The sequence below is a fragment of the Orycteropus afer genome, unplaced genomic scaffold (assembly GCF_000298275.1).
Source record: "Orycteropus afer afer isolate SDZICR_OR568_19922 unplaced genomic scaffold, OryAfe1.0 scaffold00302, whole genome shotgun sequence".
NCBI lineage: Eukaryota > Metazoa > Chordata > Mammalia > Tubulidentata > Orycteropodidae > Orycteropus > Orycteropus afer.
In genome coordinates this window covers 1,494,841-1,503,332 of record NW_006921889.1, presented here as the reverse complement: position 1 = coordinate 1,503,332, position 8,492 = coordinate 1,494,841, and positions in this window count along the sequence as shown.

Sequence of the window (8,492 nt, the reverse complement as noted above, 5' to 3'; positions counted from 1 at the left end):
GATGTGGAATGAGGGATATCATTGCTGATGTCAGATGAATCTTGGCTGAAAGCAAAGAATACCAGAGAGATGTTTACTTGTGTTTTATTGGCTATGCCAAACCTTTTGATTGTGTGGATCATAACAAATTGTGGATAACATTGAGAAGAATAGGAATTCCAGAACACTTGACTGTATTCATGAAGAACCTGTACATAGAGTAGGAGGCTGTCGTTCGAACAGAAAAAGGGAAGACTGCATGGTTTAAAATCAAGAAGGGAGTGCATCAGGGTTGTTTCTTTTCACCATACTTATTCCATCTATATGCTGAGCAAATAATCCAAGAAGATGGACTATATGAAGAAAAACGTGGCATCAGGATTAGAGGAAGAATCATTAACAACCTGTGATACACTGATGACACAACTTTTCTTTCTGAAAGTGAGGATGACTTGAAGCACCTACTGACGAGGATTGAAGAATACGGTCTGCAGTATGGATTACATCTCAATATAAAGAAAACAAAAATCCTCACAACTGGACTAATAAGCAGCATCACGATAAATGGAGAAAAGATTGAAATTGTAAAAGACTTCACATTGTTTGGTTCTGCAATTGACACCGATGGAAGCAGCAGTCAGGACATCAGATGACGTATAGCACTGGGCAAACTGGCCGCAAAGGACCTCTTTCAAGTGCTGAAGAGCAAAGATGTCTCCTTGAGGACTAAGGTGTGCCTGACACAAGCTATGATATTTTCAATCACTTCATATGCATATGAGAGCTGGTCAATGAATAAGGAAGACCAAAGAAGAATTGATGCTTTTGAACTGTGATGTTGGCGAAGAATGCTGAAAGTACCGTGGACTGCGAAAAGAACTAACAAGTGTGTCCTGGAGGAAGTGCAGCTGGAATGCTTCTTGGAGGTGAGAATTCCCAGACTTTGTCTCACATAGTTTGGTCATGTTATCAGAAGGCACCATTCCCTGGGGAAGGATGGTATGCTTGGTAAGGTGGAAGGTCAACAAAAGAGGGGAAGGCCCTCAATGAGATTGATTGACATGGTGGCAGTGGTGATAGGCTCAAGTATAGCACGAATCATGGAGCTGGTGCAGGAGTGGGTGGTGTTTTGTTCTGCTGTGCATAAGGTCGCTATGAATCAGAGATTACTCGATGGCACCTAACAACAACAACAACAACAACAAATATCCATCAGAGTTCCTGGGTGGTGCAAACCAAGAGGTTGGAGGTTGGAATTCACCCAGATGCACCTCAGAAGAAAAGTCTGATGATTTACTTTCGTGAAAATCAGGCATCAAAAACCCTATGGATCACTCTGACACACATGGGGTCTCCATGAGTTGGAGTCAACTCCATGGCAACTGGTTTAAACCCAGAGTATATTTTGGAGACATCTCCATTTTATTTTTTCTGGCCTTGTATTACCAATGAGAGAAAATTAAACTAGAACAACATCGCAGGCCTATTCCTGTCTCCTCACTGTCTCCTCTCCATGGGAAGAGAATACATCTTTGATTAGTGCATTTGAGAGAAAGAATCGGACAGGCTCAGACAAGTCCTTTTCTTTTTCTCTTTTTTGATAACCTGCTGGGAAAGTAAGGTGCCCTGGTGGTGCAGTGGTTAAAATATGTGGCTGCTAACCAAAAGGTCAGCAGTTCAAACTCACTAGCCTCAGGAGAAAGATGGGGCAGTTTGCTTCCATAAAGATTTACAGCCTTGGAAACACTATGGGGCAGTTCTACTATGTCCTATAAGGTTGCTATGTTTTTTCTTTTTTTTTTGACACAGATAGAGCATTCTGGCACATTCTGTTCTCTGTGGTAGGTTCTAGTTATGACTAGAACTAGACAAGTCATCTAGGACTAGTTGTGGCTGCTGAGAAACCCTATCTATCTGAACCTATTATAATGTGATGGCATCAGACCTCATCTAAGTTCAGGAAGAGGAGAATGAATCAAGATCATCACAAAGTTGATTCCTATGAAGCAGATGTCAGACATACCTCCTCTCTCCAAACTTTTTTTTTTTTTTTACCAGTTCTGACACCAGCTGTCCCTCCCACCACCCTGTCTACTTCTCTGCTGGGTTTGAAAATTTGTTGTAATGGCCACACAGAACTCACAGACTATACTCATGAAGTAACAGGCTACAATTCAGGAGTAGAATCAGCTTGGAAGTAATATGAACAACTCAGGAGACAGGATACAGTTTGTCAGTCAAAACAGCTTCTAACAAAGAGCTCTCAGCTTCTTCTTGGCCATGCTTGCAGGCAGGCCTTTTGCTTTGGCCTAGCTGCTGACCTTTGCGTGGGATGGACATTGCTGCCAGCCTCTGCCTTTGGGGACTGTTACAATTGTTTAGCTCTGCATACACATGCCCCACCACAGTTGTTTAATACTGGTTCCTGGGTTCCCTTCTTATGCCTCTGCCACTCTTTCTGTGCTGTCTCTTGCCTGTTGCCATCTTCAGTGCTACAGCTCTTCCTTTCCTGGGTCTAGAAGGTTCCCAGTGCACAGACCTTGGGTTCAAAGGACTCACTTTGCTTCAGGTTCTTTTCTTGATAGTAGTGAAGACCCTTCAACCTCTGTGAGATTGACTCTTTTAAACTTAGCATGATGGCAAACCTGTCCAGTTCCTTCAGTAGGCCACAACCACCTAGTTTGCATAGTAATTGATTGATGCCTGCAAAGGTTTTATACATCTTATTTGCATAGCACTGTCCAATTCTTTTGCAAGAGTATGGCCTAGCCAACCATCTTGACAGAACTATAAACCCAGGGCCAGAAAGGCCATAATAAAGAGAAACCCATTGCTCTGCACCTATCTACTTGATTATAAAGGGAAAAACTTTTGGATAAACAAATGCATGTTGTCCAATGTGTTTACCAGTGGTTTTTTTTCTTCTTTAAAGCAGACATTGAGCTTTTCAACCAGTCTTGGTTTGGGGTTGATCCCTGCCAAAGAGGCAAGGAGGCCACATCTACTGACCTCCACTAACTCCACAAGAGGAAGACAGAATCACCACCAGTAGCCCAAGGCCTATTCCTGAGAGGCCAGACATGCTGCCTCCCTCCAGCCCTTTCAAAAACTCTGAAACCAACTGTTCCTCCTGCAGCATCCACCACTTCTCTGCTCAGTTCAATAATTTGCTGCAGTGCCACACAGAACTCATAGATTATGGGGTTTATTAGGGAAGCAACAGGCTACAATTCAAGTTCAGGAACTCGCTCACTCTCTCTCAGCCCACTGTCTCTCAGCCTAGAGTTTCTGTCCATCTCTGTCCCAGCAGTGCATGTCTCTGTCCCAGCAGTGCATGTCTCTCAGCAGCACGTGTCTCTCAGTCTCTCTCTCAGCAATGTGTGTCTCTCGTGTCTCTCAGCTGGCAGTGAGAGAGATTTCTTCTGCCTCTAGGAGGGCTCCTTTTGAGCCTGGCAGAGCGGCCAAACCAACCAATCCCAACATCAGAATTCTATACACCTGAGAGAGAGAGAACTTCCCAGAAGATTGCTTCTTGCCACTCTCAACAGAAATATCTCAGGTGGATAACGTTAACAATTAGGAACTACTCAGTTTCTTATGGCTCAGTTGTAAACACCGTGGAGTTTACAAAGGCTAGAAAAGCCACACTATGTAATTTACTACACCGCAGCCTCCTGAAACCCTAACTTGGAACATTGGACAATAGAAAAGGACTTGCATTTGAAACTAGAAAGAACGCATGGAGAAATTACACTTTTCACACAGCCAGAGCTGCTGGTTTTAGGTTTTGATAATACTTTAAGAAGGGGAAAGTCATATGGGGTTTTTGCCCTTGGCACTTTGAAGTACAGTTTGAAATGTGCTGCTTCTAGAGCCAAGTAGGAAGCTAAACTCTTGGATTCACTTGGTTTGTGTATAGGTTAAAAAGTCAGACTTATTATGTTGACATATTACATAACCTCTAGATATGATTTTGGATTTTAGAGATTCAAAAACTGTAGTTTCATCATCAGAATGAATGTGTATTTTATTAATGAACAAATATGCCAACTTCTTGGGTTGAGGCAAAGGAACAACTCAATAAAATTACTGTAAATTAAAATGCTAAGAAGGCAATGAAAAGGAGTCTAGGAGGAACTAGTGTAGGTTTGAAAAATATGCTTTAGGACCAGAGCAGTGGAAGAATGAAAGCAAAAAAGAGAGATTCCCTTAAGAGAAATATTGGGATCTTAGAGTAGTGGCCCCAAAGTGTGGTCCCAGGACCAGCATCAGCATCACTTGGGAACTTGCTAGAGATGCAAATTCTCCAGTCCTCCTCACACCTACTGAGTCTAAAACCCAGGGGTAGGGCCCTCTAGGTGAGTCTGATGCCTGCTGACATTGAGAATCATCTTAGAACACAGGCTAGGTAGAACTGAAGGAGAAAATGAAGTCTTGGAAATCAGGGAAGGAAGACCACCTTAAGGAGGAGATTGTCGTTTTTAGCTGCCGTGGAGTCAGCCTCTGTGTGACTCATTGTAACCTCATGCCCAGTGATCACTTGTGGATCAGACCATTATGATCCATAGGGTTTCCACTGGCTGGTTTTTGGAAGTAGATCTCTAAGCCTTTCTTCCTGTTTTGTCTCAGCCTAGAAGCTCCACTGACACATGTCCAGCATCATAGCAACACACAAGCCTCCGATGACAGACAGGTAGTGGCTGCCCATGAGATACATTGAACCTGAGTTTCCCACGTGGAAGGTGGTAAGAATTCTATCAGTGAACCACTACTATTTCCCTAAAGAAAGGCCTGCCCATTGCTGTCATGCTATTATTAGATCATGAAGATTAGCTGAGACCCAGGGCAATCTGAACAAATATAGAGAGATGTGATCTCAACAGATTAAATGACTCCCCAGAAGGAGCCAGGTCTAGGAAACTTTTGAGAAGAGTCTTCTTTAATCTTTAGATCAAGAATCCATAGTACACCACTGGGGAAACTCATCTGAACACTGGGATTTATACAAAAGGAGAAGATCAGGAAAATGAGCCTTCATATAAATAGAACACTATTGAGTGTTCTCACGTGTTGTTGTTAGTTGTCAGTGAGTCAGCTCTGACTCGTGATGATGCCATGTACAACAGATCAAAATATTTCCTGATACTGAACCGTCTTCATGATCATTGGAATGCTCTAGTCCATTGTTGCCATTTTCATGACCACTGGAATGCTCAAGGACATTGTTGCAGTCACTGTGCATTTTGAGGACTTCCAACCTAGGGCTCATCTCCCAGCACTGTATCAGCCAATATTCTGTTATGATCTACAGGGTTTTCACTGACTAATTTTTGGAAGTAGATTACAAGTCCTTTCTTCCTAGTCTGTCTTAGTCTGGAAATTCTGCTGAAACCTGTCCACCATGGGTGACCCTGCTGGTATTTGAAGTAACAGTGGCATAGCTTCCAGCACTATCAGTATAGGCAAGCCACTGCAGTACGACACACTGACAGATGGGTGGTGGGTTCTCATTGTAGATGTGATCTTTAGGCCCATCTGTCTTGTATCTGTCTCCCTGGGAGTGAAGAAAGTCAAGCTTTAGGGAGCATGCCTAAAAAACGTATGGAATTTGGGCTCTAAGGGAAGGTGAAATATTAAAGGTGGGCCAGATATAACAATAAGTCAAGTGTGTTGTTACTTGCCTTTGAGTCAATGCCAACTCATGGACTCTATTAAATATTGTTTTGAGTGGAGAATGCCTGCTTCCAGAATAGAATTATTTGATTCAGGAAGGTGATAGTAGATTTTTTTTGGGTGGAGTGGGGAATAAGGAATACTTTCAGAAAACCTAGAACTCATTGATTTCATCTCCCTCTTTCTGGGACTCCACAGAGTAAATTCCAAGGATTAAGTTAGAAAAACAAACATTTGGTTGAGAAGTAGAGGGCAAGTGAGGCCAAAAGTACTCAGCCCAATGAACAGTGCCAGCCCTCAAGGAGTTGGAGGAGATGAGCCAGGATAAGAATCTTGTTAAAACCCTCCTGAGTGGGTAGAAGATCTACAGAGGAATATGGAACCTGAGAGGCATATTCCACTACTGCAGAAAAAGACTTGCAGAAGAAAAGATTTTGAGACTTGAAAAATGTGAAGAGCTGAAGAAAGTCTAGGATTTGGGGAAGAACCCCCTGGCAGAGGTACAGGCCCACCCCAGGCTTCTGGGGGAATTGAGAGATATACTTCAGTTCAGAGTCTGCTGGGAGTGACTCCAACTGAAACAAAAATGGGACCTGGGAGAAACTGAGGCAGATTCCAAAGGCCCAGAGGTGATTTTCAGTGAATGCTGATGGGCTGCAACTGGAATGGCTTTTCTGAATCTCAGCACTGCTTGTTGTTGTTATGTGCCGTCAAGTTGGACCCAACTCATAGCGACCCCTCCTTGGGTTTCCGAGGAGGTATCTCTACAGAAGTAGATTGTCCAACCTTCCTCCCAAGGAGTGGCTGATGGGTTTGAACTGCCAGCCTTCTGGTTAGCAATCAAATGCACTATTGTTAGGTGCCATCAAGTCAGCTCTGACTCATAGTGACCCTATGAAATACTGCCAGGTCCTGCTCCAGCCTAACAATCCTTACTACACCTGAGCCCGTTGTTGCAGCCACTGTGTCAATCTATCTTGTTGAAGGCCTTCCCTTGTTTCAATGAACCCTCCACTTTAACAAGTGTGATATCCTTCTCCAGGGAGTGGTCCCTTCTGACAACATGACCAAAGTAGGTGAGACAAATTATGCCCATTCTCATCCAAGGAGCATTCCAGCTGCACTTGTGTCAGGACAGATTTGTTAGTTCTTCTGGCAGTCCATGTTACTTTAAGTATTCTTTGCCAGCACCACAACTCAAAAGCATTAACTCTTCTTTGGTCTTCCTTATTCATTGTTCAGCTTACACATGCATATGAGGCTATTGAAAATACCATGGCTTGAATCAGGCGCACTTCAGTTTTCAAAGTGACATCTAGCAGATTTGCCCAGGGCAATATGTCTGATTTCCTGACTGCTGCTTGCATTGGTGTTGACTGTGAATCCAAATAAAATGAAATCTTTGACAACTTCAATCTTTTCTCCATTTATCATGATGCCACTTACTGTCCAGTTGTGAGGATTTTTGTCTTCTTAATGTTAAGGTGTAATCCATACTGCAGATTGTAGTCTTTAATCTTCGTCAGTAAGTGCTTCAAGTCATCTTCACTTTCAACAAACAAGGTTATGTTGTCTGCATATCGCATGTTGTTAATGAGTCTTCCTTCAATCCTGATGCTGTGTTCTTTCTCATATAGTCCAGTGCCTCAGTTTATTTGCTGAGCATGCAGATTGAATGAGTATAGTGAAAGGATACAACCCCGATGCACACCCTTCGTGATTTTAAACCATGCAGTATCCCTTTATTCTGTTTGAATGACAGTCTCCGGGTCTATGTACAGGTTCCTCATGATCACACTAAGTGTTCTGGAATTCCCATTCTTCTCTATATTGTCCATAATTTGTTATGATCCATACAGTCGAACACTTTCGCATAGTCAATAAAATACAAATAAACATTTTTTTGGTATTCTTTGCTTTCAGCCAGGATCCATCAGACATCAGCTATGATGTCCATCATTCCACATCCTCTTCTGAATCCACCTTGCATTCAACCCTGCATAGACCTGAGCAATTCCACAGGAAGAGGAACACAGGACTAAACATGTCTGTTCACGAGAGTATGGAGGCTATATAACTAGACAGAGTACCCACGGGTCAGAAACACAGGGGGAGTTGAAATGAGGAGGTTTGAAATCAGTTGGATAGCTAAGAAAGAAACCAGAAATAAAACAAAGTAACTTTGCAAGAAGGCAGGAATGTCTTGAATGCCATGCTCTAAAGGGAAGACATTTCTCCTCTGGACATATTCAATGGATGGTGCTCTCAATCACCTCTAATGGGATTCCTCCCAATGTAGTTTGCTTGCAGGTCATCATTTCTAGATAACTGATTTGGAATGACCAGTTCAGATAGAGCTGGAAGAGAAAGAGTCCTCCATCTATTCTCTCAGATCCCATGGCCTTCTTCTTTGTTAATAAGTGTCTTAGTCAGGATTCTCTAGAGGAGCAAAATTAGTAATATAAAAATAAATTTACTTCAAAAAAAAGGGCTCCCACAATTGTGAAACGCTGGCAAGAACCTGGCATCACTAGGGGGTGTGGGGGTTGTGGACCACACTGTGTGACACTGTCAGAGGGAGTGGCACTAAAATCACTATTTATACAATTTTGTGCAGTGTTTCAATAGAAATTTATTATTTTTAATCAAAATATCCCTGTAGGTAGTTAAAACACATTTTTTTTTTAATATAAGCCCAACTTACATGTATTAATATACCTACAAGACTAAAACTCTGTGCTAATTTACATTTTGAACCTTCTAATGTGCTTTGAGGGAGCTCCGGTAGCATAGTGGCTAAGGCACTTGACTGCTAACCAGAAGGCTGGCGGTTCAAACCC